The sequence below is a fragment of the Lathyrus oleraceus genome, chromosome 3, assembly GCF_024323335.1.
Source record: "Lathyrus oleraceus cultivar Zhongwan6 chromosome 3, CAAS_Psat_ZW6_1.0, whole genome shotgun sequence".
Lineage (NCBI taxonomy): Eukaryota > Viridiplantae > Streptophyta > Magnoliopsida > Fabales > Fabaceae > Lathyrus > Lathyrus oleraceus.
In genome coordinates this window covers 207,057,123-207,079,808 of record NC_066581.1, presented here as the reverse complement: position 1 = coordinate 207,079,808, position 22,686 = coordinate 207,057,123, and the positions used below count along the sequence as shown (strand labels likewise).

Genomic DNA, 22,686 nt, shown 5'->3' with positions numbered 1-22,686 from the left:
CTGTTGCAACTAGTGCAACAAAGACAATTCGCATGTCTCGCTACCGAGAACCCAAACCAACATTTAAAAATATTTCTCCAATTAGCAGACACTTTTAAAACCAATGGAGCTTCTCCTGAGGTAATTCGTTTAAGATTATTCCCTTTCTCCCTCAGAGATAAAGCCCTATCTTGGTTAGATTCCCTTCCACCCAATTCCATTACGACTTGGGATAACCTTAGAAGAGTATTCATTGCTAAATACTTTCCCCCAAGTAAGACCTTCGTTCTTCGAAACCATATAACTAGATTTACCCAGAACCAAGGAGAATCGTTGTTCGAAGCTTGGGAGAGATATAAGGAGCTGTTAAGAGCATGCCCACATCATGGTTTAGAAATTTGGTTAATCATTCAAACCTTCTATAATGGACTTCACTATAACACTAAGATGACCATCGACGCTGCCGCAGGCGGTGCACTGATGAACAAACCTTATCCTGAACTAGTGCCCTCATCGAAGATATGGCTCAAAACCATCAATCATGGGGAGTTGAACGAGCGACACTTGAGAAAAAGGAAGTCCAAGGAGGAGTACATGAATTAAGCTCTATAGACATGATGCAAGCTAAAATGGACGCATTAGCCCTTAAGGTGGAGCATATGTGCATAAACCCGAATACTGCAGCCGCAGTTTCGTCGGATTGTGAGATATGTGGAACCAAAGGACACCAATCTGCAGAATGCAGTCTATTAAACGAAACCCACTATGAGCAAGTGAACTACACCCAAGGGAACCCATATTCGAATACCTATAACCCTGGATGGAGGAATCACCTAAACTTCTCCTATAACAACAGTAACCTATCCAAAATAATGCACCTCTGAGACAAACAGGTTACCAAGCCCCAAGACCTAATCAACCTATGCAACCTGTACCACCAAAGCCGAGCCTTGAGAAAATTATGGAAAATTTTATCACTGCTCAAACCCAAAAAAACAAAGAGTTCATGAACCAGAACATTCACGTTAATGAACTGATTACCCAGTTAGGAACTAAGGTTGACCAAATAGTTACTCATACCAAGATGCTTGAAACCCAGATCTCTCAAGTAGCTTTAAACCAAGCCCCTCAGACTACACCTAGAGGACAGTTCCCTGGACAACCTCAACAGAATCCGAGAGGGCAAGCCAATGCCATTACCCTACAAAGTGGGAACGCTTATGATGAGCCACCAAACCCAAGATTGAGTGAACCCAAAACTTCTAAGGAATATACCGAACCCACGGACGAAGTAAAGGAACGAAAGGAATCTGAAAACCAGGAAGGACAAGAAAAAGGAGAAGAACCTAAAGATAAAACTTATGTACCACCCCCGCCATATAAACCACCGATACCATATCCACAAAGACTCAAACAAACCCAGATCAATAACCAATATCAGAAATTTATTAAGGTTATAGAAAAACTTCACGTAGAAATCCCTTTCAGAGAATCCATCACCCAAATACCTTATGCAAAATTTCTCAAAGACATCCTTACCAACAAACGTAGACTAGACGATCCGAAGCCCTTGGAATGCAATTCTATTTCCGAGAACAAGTTAGCCAAAAAGGATAAAGATCCTGGAAACTTCTCCATTCCTTGTCTCTTGGGGAGTCATGTCATCGAAAAAGCTTTTCTAGACTTAGGAGCTAGTGTGAGCTTAATGCCTTTAGCAGTTTGTGAGAGGTTAAACTTAGGAGAATTACAGCCTACTAAGATGTCACTTCAATTCGCCGATAGATCTGTTAAGTATCCGTTAGGCATATTAGAAGATGTCCCTGTTAGGATAGGTAAGTTATTTATCCCTACTGATTTTATTGTCATGGACATTAAAGAGGACAATGATATACCAATCCTTCTAGGTAGACCATTCTTATCAACTGCAGGAGCCATAATAGATGTCAAGAGAGGAAAGTTGACCTTTGAGGTAGGTGACGAGAAAATAGAATTTATACTTTCAAAATTTCTTATGGCACCTGTGATGGGAGACACATGTTATGCCTTAGATATCATTGATGAGTGCGTTAGGGAATTAGAACAAGAAGAAATCATAAAAACAATTAAGCTTCCATCAACTCTCATACTGGAAGATGATGACTTTAGGAAACCCTACATCGATGATAACCTTTACGAATGTTTATCCCTTACCCCAGATCCTATGCCATGCCCTAAGAAACCAACCTTAGAACTTAAGGAACTGCCTAAGAACCTGAGATATGAGTTCCTCGACGAAGAGATGAACCGTCCAATTATAGTCAGTGCTACCTTGAGCCAAGTCATCAAGCGAAATAGTTTGTGAGAAATGTGGTTATGCGTCCACTCTTTAGATTCTCTATAAATCCTTTGTATTTTAAGCATTTACAATTAATTCCACTTACTTTATTTATTGCTTTTTATCTTAATCAAATTGTTTCCTCATGGACACAAGAGAATTTTAGTTATGGATGGCATTCCTGGAGGAACATATTCAAATACTTCTTGTGGTTGTTCCATCTGACCATAATTGCTTATGGAAGATCCTGACACCAAATATCGTTTAGGGTGATGCTATCGTCGCAACATTATCTGCAAACGTCAAAGTGTGACTTTGCAATCCCGCCATCATGGCAGTTGGCATGCCATATGGGTAATCCCTAGTAACTAATGGTAGGGTAAAACTTGGGACATAAGGGGGCGTATGGTCCCTTCAAAAGCCGAAGTAGGCCTCAGTGTAGTTGGAATATTTGTTACTGGTGGTAACGAAGCTACCACTCCAGGAATTGACGTCGAAGTCACTATTGGAGTCAAGATTGGGTCTATAACTCCGACATGTTTGATGTCCCTGCAGTACTAATCGTCAAAGTGACTGGTGGTTCTAGGTCTAGGGCATCATTTCGGGCACCAGAAGCATTTTTTGAACTAACCATTTCCGCTAAAATCATACCACTTCTCAGACGCATATAACTCCGAACATTGAAAATATTTCATGTATAATAGAAATGCCTAAATAATACAATAACTTCTCGTAAAAGATAAGAAAAATTTCCAAAAAAGGATCCCATTGGGCGTGCCAATTTGTTCGCATGTGTTTTTAGCAAACAATCACAAGTTAAAATAGTCTGTGAGATTAACTCAAAAAATATCGGAAGCAATTTAGGCAAAAAAACGTGTACAAGAAAGTATGTCTGTGAAGTGACAAACTTCTGTACATAGAAAAAATAAAGACAAAATTTAATGAGACAAAACCTTGAACTGAAATAAATGGAAACTGCAATAAATGGCATTAAACAAAAAGCAGTAAATGACAATAAATAGAAAAATGTTTCAATTACAGAAACATAGAGACAATAAATAAAAGGACTAAGATTCATACATGATTCTCACAAGATGTTTTTCCCTTTGACTTGGGTACTCCAGTTCTATAGAGAAAGATATGAATTTGTGCAACCATCATTACAACGTATGAACCCACTATTTATACAAAGTTAAAGATAACTGTCACCGACAAATTATTCCTAGAAAAGAGACACATATTAAGAACATTAAACTTAGTCTTCTAAAGAACTACCTCGTTGTCAGAACTTACAAAAGACTGAAAACCATTATCTTACATTCGTAGCTACTCTTAGTAACTAGTAACTTCCTGCTCATCGAAGGTAGTTACTGAAAATCCTTAGTGCTAAAACCTCTCTTAAGTATTTGTTTTTCGAAAATCTTCTAAGTCTTTGAAGTCCGTCGAATTCTTTGAATTCAACATGGTGTCAAGTGATCAATTATATTTTTTCATGAAAGTCCTCCAAACCATGTTTCAAGATCCGCTCTTGAGATTCTTCCAAACCATATTTCAAGATCTACTCTTGAGATTCTTCCAAACCATATTTCAACACGCTAGTCGAAACGTTCCAGTCGAGGTATTCATTCTCGTTGACCTGTGTCAATAAATGCTAACATTCACCATTTTCCCAATGCAGTATCCAATTGACTTTTTCCCAAATAGAAATTTCAGGCTAACATTTAGAAATATTAAAATCGAAATATAGGATAGCTTAGATGTACAAGAAGAAGTGGTTTGGCATTTGTCTATTCTGATGCTCTTAATTTTGATGGTATCATTCAACGACTACGGTCACATGACCTTTTAAAAGTTTAAAATGATAAAATTTTAATGTATTTATCAGTACTATGTTGGGACCAACTCTCGTATAAAATGATTCATTGATAAGGATAATCGACGGTGGTTAGTCGTTTCCTCGAAAGGGTAAACTTCTAAAGTTACCTTGATATTTTGAGGCAGTAGACTTACCTAGTAAGTGATTTATTAACTGCCTAGCCAATTAAATTTATTTTCTACTAACCTGCGGTGGAGTTTCAAGCAAATGGGTGCCAAATACATTATGCATAAACCACAATATTAGTCTAAGGTCTAAAGAGGATAAAAATAGGTTGTCCAAAATAAGACAAAATTATTATCTACTGGAAAGAATCTAAGCAAGAAAGAAGTAGACTCAAGAATTTCCTCTCGGTTTAGAAAACTTAAAATACTTTTGAGGTATGTTCGAGAAAGAATCAAGGGAAAAATGTTCTCTAAAGTTAAAATACTAGATAATATTAAGGTGGATGCTACCTTCCGTAGGGAGAAATAATATATTAGATCCTATTCTTTATGCCTTACTCTAGACTGCACTTTTCCATCTCTATAAGGTAACTTGTTCCTTTTACATATGATGTATGTGCTTAAGTTTACATATTTTACTTCTCAAATACATAGTTTTATCCATCTTTTTGATTACGACAAATGGGGAGAAGTATAATCTCAGGGGGAGTAGAGTATACTCCCTACTTAATTGACGGGGATCTTAATCACTCCAAACACATATATGTTATATATTTTACAACCTCTTTGAGAGATGCATTATCATCATCAAAAATGGGGAGAATTTGGATCAATGTGCTTGTAGGTATAAAGTTAAAAATTCTATAGAAGATCTATATGAAGTTTTGATGACGATGATGATGGTTAATGTTGGTGACAATAACATTAAATCTTGATGATGGAGATCTAACCAAAGAAACATCTAACAAAAAGATGAGACTCAACATTGATCATGTCCAGACGTGTCTGTTGAATGCTGACTGCAAGTTCACAGTCTATCGTGTAGTTTTAAAAGATTATCGAACTCACAAAGACTAATAGTCAAACTAATGTTATCGATCGTTGCAGTGCAAAGCTAAGGCTAAAGGTTATAAGGTTATGAATGGGAATAAAGGTACTAACTTCTAAAGGTCTAAGAGTTAGGATAAAACGAGCCTGAAATATGGATTTCATGTTTCTAAGGGCTTAGGTAAAACTCAGGCACTAAATACGACTTTATTACGTTATATAGAAAAGGTCCCATCTCACACTCTCGCGCTATTGACAAAGACCACACCTCCTAACCACAGGATTTTGCTCTCGCTCGCCCGTTCTAATTAGAAAGTGTATTTTGAAATTAAATGAGATCCTAAACGATGCCTAAAGCACTCTCGTTGTTTTTAGGATCGATGCCTAGTTTCCAGTATCTGGTTCCTTCCTCACGCTCTCGTGCTATCGGACTGAACCGTGATTTGTTCTTCACTCTCGTGCCAAAACAATAAAATATACATTTGGAAACTGAAGCAAAACATAATTAAATCATATATTCATGCCTATTATTTCTACTGAGTCCCGTCGGTAACGACGATCCTCATACGCTGGACTCAGATAGAATTAGCAAGACATAATTTTAATTAAAAATAACATGATCACATCAACTAAACTTAAAAAAACATGGCATGTAATATAGTAAAGACAATAACAAGTATAAACAATAAAGCAGTAAAAACCTGAAATTAAAGAAAACGGGAACTTAAATTGAATTGAAAATTTCGACAAACTTGTTCTTGATCCAAGAGTACAATACAAATAAAACAAGTGTGACAATCCCTCAATGTGAGTTATTGTCACTTTTACAGGTAAATTTATGCTTAATACTAAAATGCGATTCGGCGGAGCTTCTGCACAACTTGGATATATTGAAACACCTCCTACAGTCCTATTTATAGAGGTTTTGCATCATTGTAACCTCCCTTGATCGTGCAAGCAAAGTGGAGGGAAAATAGGTTGGATAAAACTACACAGAACTGCGCACTAGCGCATAACTGCTTCTGCATGATATAGGCGAACGTCATTAGGGAAATGACGAATGCCATTGCCTTGACCATTAAATGACGCGGCAGGCAGGCCAATGGAGAACACCATCTAGCAGGTGGTGAACACCATTTGCTCAGAATGGACAAATCCAACTCTTTAGCTCCTCTTTCACAAGGCTTCCAAATCTCCAATGAAATTGGCTAACAACTGTAAAATGAATAAAACGGAAGTAAAAGACAATAAAGTACATAAAAACATAGACAAATAACATGCGAAATAAGCATAAAAACACGATAAGATTTCTCGTTATCAAAGATCAAAGTGATTATTTAATCATAAGTTCTCAAACAAAGAATCTTGAAGCCTTATATAAAGTGTGAGAGCATTCAATGTCTTGTCTATCTTTCTGTCTGAGTGACCCGAGTATTGTAAAAGTAAGGAAGTAGCTTAGAAGTACAAAGGCAAATTACACACAAACCTAAAATAGCGGTTCAAATGTTTTGAAAATTATCCAAGCCAAGTGATTAAAAAGCTTTCCAAACCTTTTCCAAAATACTTTTTGAACCAATCGATTGGTAAGTTGTGTCAATCGATTGACAAAACTTTTCTGCTCCAGACAATCGATTGGAGCATTAAGAAAATTGATTGTAAGAGTGATAATAGATTAATCAAATGATAAGGCAACACATTAATGACTTGAAACAACTCTATACCCAAGCTTTCCTATTTAGATTGCTAATTGATTAGAAATGAGATGACCAATCGATTAGAGTCTTATGCCAATTGATTAGCTCATTAATTTGGTCCATGGATTATTTCCATTTTTGGTTTTTCCAACCATTATATAAGGGAGAAACGCCTCATCTACACTACACACCCTTTTACAACATTTTACATTTTTTTAGAATTTATCTCTCTAATTTCTTTCTCTCTCTTTAGAAAATATTTATTTCGCTTGATATTGCCTTAGTTTTTGTAAGTGAAGCCTTACTTGTGACGAAGAAATTTTTATAAGTGGTCATGCTGGTTGTTTAAATTCTTAAGAGTGCAATACTCTTGAGAGATCGAGTTTGTTTCACGAGATAAACCTGTCATAAAATCTATGTGGTTGATTTCTTAGGCTATGCCGAAAAAGATTTATTATGGTTATTGAGATAAGCCATAAATCTCTAAACGGTTTGTTAGTTTAGCTTGCGGTAAATGCTATCATTGGTTGAGGATAAGCCTGTAAAAATCTCAAGATCAGATTATATTAATGTTTATGGGCATAACCTTCAAAAACTTAAAGTTTATAGTCAAACTCTCAAGAAGACCTCTTGGGACAGGACTAGGCCAACGTTCGGCAAAATCTGTATAAATCTCTGATACAATCTCTCCAACCCTATCCTTTTAATTTATGCAATTTACCTTCATTATTTTATTTCTACTGCAATCACACATTCAAAATTACTTATACAATCTTAATTGAGAAAAATATAAAAATTAATCATGAATTTTAAATACCACGATGCACCCGCTCTTGTGCTTAAAGTCACTTGTTCAACATTTTCCTCTTGGTAAACAAGTTAAATTTCCGTTTTGGATTCCCATAATTATAGTTTTTTCTCATATGATCTTTTACATAGCAATGTATGGACATCTCCAATTTTAAGCTCGTTAGGTCACAAGTAATATGTTATATTCTTGGATAATTTTTTGTGGAGATTTCCCATATCACATAAATCTCAAGTATATCCATGTTTTCATAAACTCTAAGCTTACATAAACACACAATTTCAACGGGAAATAAAAACAAGCCAATGTGAGAATGGTCATGAATATTGTCGATAACAACTTTCAAAAAATATGTGAAAAATAATGGAGTCCATTTTCGTTGGTCTTGTCCTTATACAACTTCTAAAAATAGTAAATCCGAATGAAAAATATGTTCAATTAACATTCTTATTTGAACATTATTAGTTCATGCATCATTACCCCCACCTTTTTGGCATCATGCTCTAAAAATGAAACATATTTTTTGAATATTTTACTTAGCAAAATCATCAATTTTGAATCACCTCCTAAAGTGTTGCATCAAAAATACCTATCTTATTCCCACTTATGAGTATTTGGGTGTTTATGTTATCCCCTTTTTACATCCACTATAATCCATAAACTACAACCCCTCTCTACACCATGTGTCTTTCTTGAGATAGAGGCTATAAATATGTAGATTTATCTTTGAATAAAATTATCATTTGTCGCCATGTTATATTTGACAAAACCTCATTATCCTATGCAAATATTCATACCCCTAATCCACTACGCGCACCTTCCTAGACAATAATTTATCCCCTACATCATGAACAACTTCTTAACTCAAACTCAACCCAACCCAAATCTAAGCCAACCGTTCCATCTACTCCACCGGTCTCCCCACTAACCTTAGGCTAACATCCAAGTGGATCGACTTATTCACTCCACCGGTCCCCCACTAACCTCAGACTAACCACCAAATCTCTCAAACCAAATACCCTCACCTAGGCTACCACCCCAACTTATCCTACACCTTCAGCCTATTCAACCTTAGATGCCACACCGTCGACATATACACCATCACACCCTCAACAAACCAACCAATAATCTCTTCCTCCCATTTTCCAACTCTCTTTACCATTAGACATCAAACTGGTTACTAGAAGTTAACATGATATTTAAACCCAACCAAAAATATTATGGCCTACACACCTATTTTCCCAAATTCCCTATACCTAGAAACCCCATGTATGCACTCAAAGATCCGAATTGGAAAATGACTATGAATGATGAATATAATGCTCAAATTAAAAATAAGATGTGGGATTTAGTGCCCCGACCAATTGATGCTAATGCTCTAATTAAAAATAAGACGTGGAATTTTCACACATAAAGAAAAATTTGAAGGTTCTTTTGAGAGGCATAAAACCCGACTTGTAGGTGATGGTGCAGGTCAATAGGTCTACATTAATTATGAAGAAACCTTTAGCCTAGTTTTCAAACTGACTACTATTCACACTGTTATTAGTATTGCTCTCTCTAAGTTTTGGGAAATTCATCAGTTATATGTCAAGAATCTTTTTCTACATGGCTAGCTCAAAGAAGTCGTTTACATGTATCAACCATTAGACTTTAAGGATTCAGCAAATCCTAACCATGCCTGTCGTCTGCGTAAATCTCTATATGTGCTTAAACAAACTCATCGAGCTTGGTACAAGCGATTTACCGACTATATTTCATCTATTGGTTTTTCTAAAAGCAAGTGTGATATCTATTTTCATGTACAAGAAAGATACTCACGTGGTCTATATCGTACTTTATGTTGATAACATTATCCTTACCATATCTTCTGATGCTTTGCGATAATCTATCATTTCACTTCTCACATCCGAATTTGCTAAGAAAGATTTGGGACACCTGAGCTACTTCTTGGGTTTTACAGTCACTCAACACCAAAAAGGTTTATTTATCTCATAGAAAAAGTATGGCAAATAAATTATTACATGCGCTGGAATGTCCTCTTGCAAATCGTGTCTAACTTCGGTCGATACAAAACCAAAGATGAGTGCAACACATATCACTTCATATGAGGATCCATCTCTCTATCGTAGCCTTGATGATGCCCTTTAGTACCTAACCTTTACCCGACCATACATTTCATATGCAGTACAAAAAATATGTCTTTTCATGCAGAACCCAGTGAAAGATCACATGCAAGCTCTACCACATATCTTGCGCTACACTCAAGGAACATGATTATGGTTTACATATTTATCCATCATCTACTACCTCATTACTTTCATATAGAGATTCTGATTACGGAGGATTCCCGAATACTCGAAGATCTACCTCTGATTATTGTGTTTCTCATGGTGATAACTTGCTCTCTTGGTCATTAAAATGGAAACCCACATTATCTCGCTTTAGTGCTGAAGCAGAAAATCGCGGTGTTGCCAATGTGGTATCTGAATCATGTTGGTTGCGCAACCTTCTTCTTGAGTTACACTGTCCCATTCACAAGCCCACTATGGTCTATTGTGACAACATTAGTGCAATCTACCTCTCAGATAACCCAGTTTAACATCAACAAACAAAATACGTCGAGATGAATATTCATTTCATTCACGAAAAGGTAGCTCGAGGTTATATCAGTGTTCTTCACGTCCCATCATAATATCAAATTGCAGATATTTTTACAATAGATCTTCCTTTCATATTCTTTTTTTAAGATTTCATAGATAATTTCAACTTTCGTCAACCTCCCGCTTCAATTGTGAAAGAAATATTAAAATGTGTCTATATTCATTATAGGTATCATATTCATGAAATTTTAATTGTATTGATTAATTATCAATTATATTTGTTAACTATTATTAATATCCATATATATGATTTGATGGGAGTTGAATATAATTCACAAATCATAACAACAAAATGCAGGAAATTGTATTCTTACATTATTTATAGTGAATTATAGATTTGTACCATACTTCTTATGTAGATGATCATTTCGATCAAATTGGATAAACAAATAGCGATATGTTTCTTTTTTATTTTATTTTTAATTGTGTTTTGTTTTACTGTATGATTGTTCTAAACAAAGATTTATTATAATTGTTTGATGATGTTTAGTTGTTTGTCGTTATTATTATTTAATCCCTTATTTTGTTTTTGTTGGTTGTAGTATATATCCAAACCAAAACACCCAAACTATCATCTTAGAATAATTAAACTAAAGTTTCTAACACCACCATATAATTTTTTTCAAATCTCATTAGTGCGGATTACTACTACAAGATTAAGTTTTCTTGTTTAATTTAATCAATGAAGTTGTTACACACTAACATTCTTACACTTCTATATATGCCCCTCTTAATCTTTCGCCTTACACGTAAAATTTTATAGGGTTACTAAAATTAAGATAAAACAAAGCATGCAAGCAAAAGGTAATACGAGTTTTCCTTTAGTTAATTCAATCAAACTACAAACTTTTTTTTGTTTTTTTATACCTAACATACTCAATGTGTAGTTAACTACTCTTACACTTATATTATTTGAACGAGTGGTTTAGAAGTGTAGGTAACTTGATAGACATGCACTAATTTGCCAATTGCCAATCAATTGATACATAAGGTGCCCACCCTATAAAATTCCCTCCTTTGCCTAGCTCGTAGATATTATTTATTTATTTATGGACCACTATTTATAAGCAGTAGAAATATGGCTTTGTTTGACCATAATATTTTTTGAGGGTGAATTATAATTATCGCTTATAAATAACTTATGGACCACTATTTATAAGCAGTATATATATGCCTTAATGTTTAGAATATATGCCTTAATATTCTGAGTTTGTTAGAAAACCTTGGTACCAAACATATATATTTTTTTGTCATATAAATTTATTAAACAAATCAATTATATGTTTAATATAAATAAAGTCACTCAATATTTTAAAAGTTAAATATATTTTTTAATTTCACTAAAATTATCTACTTTTTTTGTATAAATAATATTGCACTATTTAATCCCTATGAAATTATCTTACAAGGAATTATAATCTATAATATTAAGTCAACATATATGTTTTTAATATTAAGTTTACAAGATAAAGTAATAATAATTTAAGTTAGAAATGAAATCTTTAGCTTATCTTTTTATGAAGAGTCTTTTTATAAGTTCTATACATATTTGAAAAATATTAATCGAAAATATATTTGACTTAGAAATTTAAATATCTTGCACAAAATATTTTTAAAATTGTTTATTTTATTATTATTATTAAGTAATGATGTGTCAATTACTAATATAAATTAACTTTTCTAAATGATGAAATTTGTGTCACATTATCTAATTTATTTTCTTATAGTGCTGCCTATTAAAATATAGACATTAGGGTTCCATGAATATTGTTACTTTCAATGTTCGTGGGTGTGGAAGCTAAATAAAAAGAAGAAGGATTTGTCAAATTCTATCGTATGGTGAGTCGAAGATTCAGAAAATGGAGGATAATTTGGTTCATAATATGTGAGGTAAAGAGGATTATGATTGGTCTGTTGTTGTCGTTGTTGGACAGTCTAGTGGTATCTTAACAATTTGGAGGAAGGAAGCCCTTTGCCCAATTTCCAGCTTGAAGGGAAAAGGATTTTCGGGGATCAATGTCTTATGGAAAGGGTTAAATTGCTATATCATTAATGTGTATTCCTCTTGTAGTATTGTGGATAAACGAAAGTTGTGGTATGATCTTATTGAGTGGAAAAGTAAGCTCCCTCCTAGGGAGTGGTTAGTATGAGGTGATTTTAATGTCATTAAATCAGAGGAGGAAAGAAGAGGTAGAGGAAGGCCTTGTGTTGCTGAGATGGATAATTTTTTCACTTTTATTGATCTCATGAATCTAGTTGACCTGCCTGTTGTGGGTAATAGGTTCACTTGGTTCATTTCCAATGGAAGTTACAAAAGTAGGCTTGATAGATTGCTCATTTATGAGGAGCTGATTAATAAATGAAGCATTGTGGTTCAACATGTTAGGGATATAGATATTTATTATCACAAGCCGGTGTGGATCAAATCAAAGAATGTTAATTAGGAGCAAAACCATTTTAGATTTTCAACTGTTGATATGATCATCCTGAGTTCTTAGACTTTGTGAAAGATGCCTGGAGTACTACAGTGGTTTCAGGCAATGTTGCTCACATACTTAAAGAGAAATTCAAATGCTTAAGTAATAGATTGAGGTGGTGGAATAGGAGCATGTTTGGGTGGGTGGACTTGAGAATAAATGAAGGGGTAGATTCTCTAAATGCCATTGAGGCTGACATGGTGAGTGATTGTGGGAAAACTTCGGAGGAATATTTATTGAAAAGCAGTGTGGCTCAGAAGGAGATTTAGAATAACCCACACTTAAAAGAAAGCATCCTCAATCAAAAGTCAGGATGAAATGGGTGAAGGAGGGAAACCTAAATTCTAGATGCTTCCATTATATGCTCAAATGTAAAACTAGGAAAATACAATCTCATCTATTAAAGTTGGTTCTGAAAGGGTGGAATAAGTGATTTCAGAGCATTTTGGTTCAGAGACCGACCATTGATTTCTATGATTGACCTAAACTAACCATTGAAGAAATTGCGAGGCTATAGGAACCTTTTACTGTTGAGGAAATCCAAGAGGCTGTGTTTGGTAGTGATGGGAACAAAAGCCCAGGTCCAGATGGTTTCAACCTGGATTTCCTGATGCATTGATGGGTGGTAGTTGGTTGTGATGTGGTCAAATGCATTCAAGAGTTTCACCACTTTGTGTCATTACCCAAAGTTATACTTTCTTATTTCATTACCTTGATTCCCAAGACAACTATCCCTCAAGGCTTGGAAAAATATAGGCCAATAAGTCTCATATGGTGTGTTTATAAAGTGGTCTCGAAGATTCTGGTAGCTCGATTGAGATATTGTATAGGAAGGCTGATTTCGAACACACAAACAACTTTCATTCTAGGGACTTTGCTACTTGATGGAGTTGTGGTGGCAAATGAGATTATAGATTTTGCTAAAAGGAAGAAAATGACTTGTTTACTATTCAAAGTTGACTTTTCTCAAGAATATGATTATGTTGAATGGGATTTCTTAGAGAAGGATGGTGGCTATGGGATTTGGTGATAAGGGGATGCAGTGCATGAAAGGTGGGGTATTCATTGGTTTCATGTCATTCTTAGTGAATGGGAGTACAACATAAGACTTTAAGGTGTCAAGGGGTCTAAGACAAGGTGATCCCTTTTCTCCTTTCTTGTTCTCTATCGTGGTGGAAGGTATTGCTTTTGTGGTAACGAGGGAGGTAAAAATGAAAATATTATATGGATTTAAACTAAATGATGAAGCCTCTTATAGTTTATTGCAATTTTATGAGGATACTACACTTGTGTGCCACGGTTCATGGTCAAATCTATGGGGGTTGAAATCCATATTAAGAGGATTTGAAATGGTTTCTGGTTTGAAAATAATTTTTTTGAAGAGTTGCTTATATGGGGGCGGGGTTTGAGGGTCCTTTTATGAAGGCAGCTGCACAATTTTTGGCTTGCAAAAGTGAATTGTTACCTTTTAGATTTCTTGGCATAACAATAGGAGGAAATCACAGACGAGTATCATTCTGGAAGCTGGTTATTTCTTGCTTCAAGACATGATTATCATCATGGAAGGGAAGGATGTTATCCTTTAGGGGTAGGGTTACTCAGATTAATTATGTACCGACAAACTTGCCTACTCACCATCTTTCTTTCTTTAAAGCCCCAGTCAAAGTGGTCAAGGAAATAGTCTCAATTCAGAGGAAGTTCTTGTGGTCCGACTCGATAGATAAAAAAAGTATGGCTTGGGTAAGTTGGAACTCTGTGTGTAAGCCTAAGGAATATGGAGGGATTGGGATTAAAGATGTTGGTGTGTTTGATAGGGCCATGTTAACAAAGTGGTTATGGAGATTCATTAAGGAGACCAATGCTTTTTGGAGGGGTATCCTCGAATACATATTGTTATAAGAATTTTGTCCAAATATGTGTCAAAAGTTTTAAGCCAAGAATCACTTTGGTGGAGGGATTTGATGGAGTTTAGTGACTCTGTGGAGGATACGGGTTTCATAAAGCTGTTATCATGTAAACTAGGTGTCATACCTCAAAATTTTCCTTACTTCCTCATTCAATTCGTCTAGCTTATGTTAAAATCATTTGCATACATGGTCCTCAATTCATTCAATTAGGTCATACATTTAACACACTATTCATCGCATTTTGCATAGCACAATCGTCAAGTCAAGTTTCAGTAATAATGGATTTATTCAGTTTAAGTGGATTTTTCTAAGTGAATATTATGTGGTAATTATTCGGGTTTATTTCTCATATTACTTGTGGTGCGGATCTTCTCTTTATTTGAGATTCATGGTTCGTTGGGAGATTGGAATGATTGTCACTTAATTCGAAGGTTTGCTTGGATTTAAAGGAAATGGCAAAGCTGGAAGATTTTATTCATTTATTGGAAATTCATGGTACAAGGCATATTTCTTGAGGTACAAATAAAAAGAATAGATTACAAGGAAATAGGGTAAAAAAAATCAAATCTTTTAGGTACAATTGACTTTTTGGTCAACTGTTGACTATTGGTCAACTGTTGACTATTGACTCGGTTTGACTCCTAAATTTTCTTAGACCTATTCTACAAGTATTTGATTAAGATATTCATTATCATTTATCACAAGTGACTTGTGTCATGATTATGTCAAGTGTTAATTTCTAACAAATTATAGCTTTCATCAAACTTCACTTCCATGACTTGTTTTTCAACACTTTCTAACATTATTTCAAGCCCAAAAATTCAGAATTTGATCCATGAGTTTAGACTATTTAAAAGTGCTTATTTTCAACACCAAATCACTTCCCAAAAACACTTAAAATCATGGTATGATTCACTAAAAATTCAAACCAAAAAAGGTGAAAAATCAAAGGCAAAGGCATTAAAATTTAAGTTAATTACAAGTGACTCGTTGCCTTATATCCTAACTTGGTACTTTTTCTAAACTCCAAGAATATTGTTCTCTAACTGCCTCATTCCTCACAATCATTCAATTACCTAATTAACCCTTAACCATCCTAATTACCAAACAAACATAAATCTCAACTTCCATTTTTTTCCATTCAATCCTAGCCACTATTAACAATTGACCATATGGTTGAAATTAGTGATCCGCAACTAATGATTAAATTAACTTCTAACCATTGATAAACCCATTACTTGGATCACAATTCAAGGGTGATCATTCACCTACCAAGTGTATATAAACATGTTATTTCTCACATTTTAGGGGGTTAACGAATCTAACTTAGAAAATTCATAATTAATCATTATGTTTCCATCATTTTTTCTACTTTAATTCTATCTCAATTTCCCTCTCAATTCATCTTCTCCCTCACCCTCACCAAAGTTCATCTTCATCAACATTTAGAACTTCACATTAAAGATATAAAATGGTGGAACTTAGCCATAATCCAATTTCTACATTATCATCAACAATTATCATCTAAAGTTTATCAGGTTTCACCAACACTTATCATCTAAAGTTTATCAAGTTTCATCAACAATCGTCATCCAAAGTTCATCAATTCAAGCCTATTAATTAATATTCTACATTCAAGATGCATCTTCTACATTCATTCATCACCAAGAATAATTATCAAAGCTTGGAAGTTAATGGGACTAAGGAGCTTATTCTTGAAGTTTTCTGTATTTCTTTTCGACACTCCGATTTTCAACACTAACCGGAGAAAACCTTCGCTCTGTCGGTAATCCTTTATCTCTTCCATACCCTTTCCTTGAATTATTTAATGTTTGATGGCTGATTGACTTAAGTTATTGTTTTGAATTGCTCATTAGATAATCACTTATTTTTGCATTGAACACATAAACTTGAAAATAGAGATTTTTTTATTCTTAACCGTTAATTACACGTCAATATATTATTAGAAGCGTTTTTTCATCACGATTCGAAAGATGTGACTATCTTTTCATGAATCATTGTACCGAATGTGAATCGATCGATTCTTTACACACTTTATTCTTCACCTTTTCGCTTGATTCTTCAAAGTTCAGGGCTCATTTGTAAAATTAGATCGCTTATTTGGATTCCTCGCAAAAAATCGAGTCCGATGATATCTAATTTACATATTGTTTGTTGAATTTATTAATTTTAGTAGATCAAATTCATGAATGTGTGAGAAATAATGAACAAATAAAAAAATATCATATGCTACAGTATCGTGAAATGTGTCATTGGCCTTTTCCACTTCTTTTTTCCTTTTTTATGAACAATGCCACATGGCACGTATCTATTGGCTTTACACAGGCGAATACGATAAAATAGATATAAGACAAAATAGAGGAATCTTATGGAGGCAAGTGCAGCGCACATCCTTGATCATCACCGTCAGATCAGCGTGCCTTCCATCCAACGACCATCAAGCATGCCTCTGCGTTGACCTTTTTTCTTGACCGTTGACCCTTTTTTTTGCTGACCAGGCCTCTCAGGCCTTTTTCGGTAGTGCCCTGTTGGGCCTTTTGTTTCCTGTGCACCATTTTTACTACTACACCCCCAATCTGAATCATAAAAACCAAAGCACTTGGACTTTGATCATAGGCCAATGCCCATTTCTACACACACTTCTTTTTTTAATTTCATCGCCACTGGCATTTTAATTATCTTTTATAATTTTGTTTGATTAAATTTATTTTAATCATTTTTTCTAACACATCTAAATAGATATTTTAAATAGATAATATATTAGGTTAGGTTTCGTAATTGAATTTAATTTTGTTAGAATTTAATTTCTAATTTTAATGAATTAGAATTAGCTTTTAATTATGTTTAATTGCTAATTTATTTTTAACTTCATTTCATGTTTACTTAGAAATTAGAGGTGACATGATTATTTTCAATTCTTAATACCTTGATCTATTTTTCATATTTCATGTACTTATGGTTTAATTTGTATGGTGTGTGATTATCCCTTATTTGGTAAAAATATACCCCACTCGCATTAAAGTGCTTTCCATTTTATCGCTTTCCTTACTCGTACACTAACTTAGTAATAATCAAAAGCGATCTAAAAAAGGCATTTTCCAAAAGAACAAAAATAAACATGATCCAACGTCAAATGTTTTCCAAATCAAAATTAATTGAATGCAACATGAGTGTTTGATCCAACGTCAAGTACCTCATCCATTTAATTCACACAACTTCATATTCAATCTCAAACACTTGATTCAACCTTCATGGTTGTTGATGTTTTTCCAACCTTCGGGTTGTTGACTTTTTCCAACCTCCATGGTTGATGATATTTTTTCCAACCTCCTTAGTTGATGACCTTTTTCCAACCTCCATGGGTTTTGACCTTTTCCAACCTTAGGATTGTCGATCTTTTTCCAACCTCCATGGTTGTTGACCTTTTTCCAACCTTTGGGTTGTCGATCTTTTTCCAACCTTCGTGTTGATGATTTATTTTCAACCTCTGTGTTGATGATTTATTTCCAACAATTGTGTCGTTTCCAACCAACAAGTTGACAATAATCTTCTTTTGTTTGACATCTCTCTCAGAAAGGATAAAATTGAAACTTCCAGCAACATGGGCATCTTGGAACTCTCTTAATCAACTTGTAAGTTCCTCGATTCAGTTATTAGATGTCGGATAATCGAAGTTCACCATCATACCAAAAACCAAAACCATAGTCCACCTCTGTCAATACCAGTCACTCCTTCCACCAAATAACCCATATTACTGCATAAGATACATAATTTCATGCATCATTAAAAGTCAATCATACATTGAATATATCATCAAACATTTATCTTGCGACTGATCTATTTCCCCAACATAATATTTCAGGCAATCCCAAGTAGATGAACCTACAAAAGCAAATTGCCATTCCATATCCTATAACACTTGCCTTCCTTTTAATACATCTCCATTCTCAATGATTTTTTTGGATATTCTTGTATTTAATCCTCTTCTATCTTGGATGCCCGAAAAACTGTCACCATTCATACATCTAGGTTCAAGATGATTAAATAGAGACAACTATCATACCCCAAAATTTTCCCTACCTCCTCATTCAATTCGTCTGGCTTACGTTAAAATCATCTACATACATGGTCCTCAATTCATTCAATTAGGTCATGCATTTAACACACTATTCATCTTATTTTGCAAAGTATAATTATTAGGTCAAGTTTCGGTAATAAGGGAATGATTCAGTTTAAGTGTATTTTTTGAAGCAGATATTATGTGGTAATTATTCAGATTTATTTTCCATATTACTTGTGATGCGGATCATCTCTTTATTTGAGATTCATGGTTAGTTGAGAGATTGGAATGATTGTCACTTAATTCGAAGGTTTGCTTGGATTCAAAGGAAATGGCAAAGTTAGAAGATTTCATTCATTTACTGGAAATTCATGGTACAATGCATATTTCTTGAGGTACAAATCAATAGAATGGATTACAAGGAAAGAGAGTAAAAAATTACATATTTTGGGTTCATTTGACTTTTTGGTTAACTCTTGACTATTGGTCAATTATCGACTATTGACTCAATTTTGACTCCTGGATTTTCTTAGACCTATTCTTCAAGAATTTGATCAAGGGATTCATCATCATTCATCAAAAATGACTTGTGTCATGATTATGTCAAGTGTTAATTTCCAACATATCCTATCTTCCGTCAAGCTTCACTTTCATGACTTATTTTTCAACACTTTCCAACATTATTTTAAGCCCAAAAATTCAGAACTTGATCCATGACTTTACATTATTCAAAAGTGCTTATTTTCAACACCAAATAACTTCCCAAAAACACTTAAAATCATGGGATGATTCACTAAAAATTCAAACCAAAATAGGTGAAAAATCAAAGGCAAATGCATTAAAATTCAAGTTAATTGCGAGTGACTCTTTACCTTACATCCTAACTTTGTACTTTTGCTAAACTCCAACACCATGGGTCTCTAACTACCTCATTCCTTACAATCATACAATTACCCAATTAACCCTTAATCATCCTAACTACCAAACTAACACAAACCTGTCAAACAAGCACAAATCTCAACTTCCATTTTTTTCATTCAATCCTAGCCACTCTTAACAATTAATCCTATGGTTGAAATTAGTGATCCGCAACTAAGGATTAAATTACTTCTAATGATTGATAAACCCATTACTTGTATCACAATCGAAGGATGATCATTCACCTACCAAGACTATATAAATATGTTAGGCTTAAATGCACTTTTGGTCCCCCTATATTGGACGTTTTAAACTATTGGTCCCTTTATTACAAAGGTAGCCATTCTGGTCCCTTAATTTTGATGGTCTTTGGATTTTTATAGTCCCCTCCAATTTTTCATATGTGGCAGTGATGATTAGGATAAAAAATTTACTATTAATGACATAACATTTGTTAGACGATAGTACCGATCTAGAATGGGGGGAGGGGTGAATAAATCACGTATTTAAAATTTTGGCGCTTTTTAAAATTGTTTTTAAAGGTTATGAAAGCTCCCTAGACCATGATCGTCTAAACGATATGTTACTGGAAAGATCGGATATGCGTGAAACCTAATGGAATGACTAAGATAAAGCTAATCAATAACAATCATAATCAATCGATCAAATACACAGATCCTTGATATAGCTACCACCAATGATGAATTAAAACAATGAGAAAACAAGTAAAATATTGATAAAATTGTGTGAAGTCAATTTTAGCAAACACTTGGTGTGCACGCTACACCAAGTCTTAATTTCACTAGAATTGATTGTGCAGAATTTTCCTTAATTACAACCAAAGTGATTGGAATAATTTATCAAACAACTTTAATGCACAACAATTAAGTGAGATTAAGTTACCAATTAGTTTCACACAAGATTTAATTTATGCAGAAATTAAAGAGTTAGAGAAAGAGAGAACAACACCAAATTTCTTTAGGCAGTTCCCCTTTCATCCTCGCTTCGGGTATGTCTACCCCCAATTCTAAAACTAGAATTGAGATATTTATTATCAATTTCAAAGTTTATACAAGATAAGAAATAATTACCACCAAGAAAACCTAAGTGTTGTTATAGATCCTATTCACTTCTCCCCCCTTGGTTCGAGTTGAACCAAGTGCTTCAAACGTTCCGAACAAACCTCTGATTGTAGATACCTTATTGCAAGAACTCCAAGTTCTCCAAAACTCTAGCTCGGATGATTTCGATCGCGACATGCTTGAACCCAAACCTTTCTTCACAATTATCTGATTACCGTTACACGTTTGAATGAACCCACCGTTCTTCAAACCTTTCACTCGGCTAAATCTATGAAGCAAAGATTTGTGCAAAAAACCCAAAATATTGGAGGACAAAACCTTAAGATTTTATTCAAGAAAAACCCACTAAAAAGCTCTACCTAAACCAAGATACACAATCCTATTTGGACGTTATCACCACAACAATGCACTATGATTAACAAAAATTGTTATGTGTAGTTGTTGAAGCATGCAATGAAGAATGAAGATGAAGAGGAACTTTAGTGTATATCTTTCACTTTTTTTTAAAAAAGATGAAAATGAGACTCAAGAATATATATATATATATATATATATATATATATATATATATATATATATATATATATATATATATATATATATATATATATGTATATATATATGTGATGTATGGACCAAGTGAAAAACACAACAAAACTTTTAGCAAAAATACACAGCAGAAAAATGAATGAAATCAGCGACCACTCAACCTGTTCACACTAGGGACTCGACCTGTTTAGAGCCACAGTAACACAATTCAAATAAAACAGGTTATCAGTCGACCACAACAGGGCGATGAGTTGACTCATCTTGTTTTTCCAAAAATGAGTCGACCTATTTCTCGACCTGATCCGATCCGCGAGTTACAAAGAAAATGACATGCATGAATGAGTCGACTGCTCCAAAGCATGAGTCGACTCAAACATTTTTAATGGTCAAAAATAAGTTTTTAAGATGTATTTTGGTCAATCCAAACCATTCTCTTATGGACATAAGGTAACAACAATGATCAAGTGCATTATTGACATATATGAGATGCTCCTATATGCATAGACACATTCAATTGATACTTTGAGCATGTTAAAGAATGACTACACTCTACGATATGATGACACCGTGTCCAAAGTACACAGTATGAGCTACTAAAAGGTTTGACATCATTAAAACAAGGACTAAGAACCTTTGCCCTCACATACTCCCCCTTTTTTATGATGGCAAACCGTGGCACAATCTTTCATATATCGCGTACTTTGATAGACATCCTCCCCCTAATTTTATGCATTCCTTTAAAAAAAATTGCTATCATAATCATAAGTTGTGTTTCCATTGCTTCTCCCTCTTTGAAAACATCAAAAAGAGATAAGGACAGGGTTAACCGGAATCAAAATATATTCATAAGAACGTAACCAACCACTTTGCAACAGATTAACATCAACAACCATTCACATAAAATGAAGTTAATGTAAGAAATATAATCATAAATAAGACACAGAACTAGAAAAAGAAATTTAGTACACTACATAGCCAAATTTGTTCAACATAAGTTCCAAGACAAATAAATCAATCTTCTAAGGTCTTCTCTCCTGTGACGGGTCATTTATGCTTCTATAAACAGAAGGGTGGCGTGGAGGCATGTCTTGTTCATAGAGGTTAATGAATTCAATGAAGTTCGGGTTAAGAGTATTGAAAGATCCGGTGAGAGAGCGATGATTGGAACCCATAGTATCAATCCGTTGCGTTATTGTAGAGGCAAATGAATTAAAATTGTCACTTTGGGTTTGAATATGGCCCCTTAAGGCTAAGTACCGTTCCTCTTGGAGAGTTGCAAAAGAGGAAAAGTTGTCACTTTGAATCTGAAGCTGACCCTGCAAAGCCGTAAATCTCTCCTCTTGAAG

The 22,686-nt window shown here is 34.4% G+C and overlaps 1 non-coding gene across 1 annotated transcript; it reads right to left on the bottom strand.

The window, feature by feature from the left end:
* Positions 1 to 264: 264 nt before the first annotated feature.
* On the bottom strand, positions 265 to 371 carry LOC127133014 (small nucleolar RNA R71). The gene has a single exon (XR_007807014.1). It is a non-coding gene; the product is annotated as a small nucleolar RNA R71 (small nucleolar RNA).
* Positions 372 to 22,686: the final 22,315 nt, after the last annotated feature.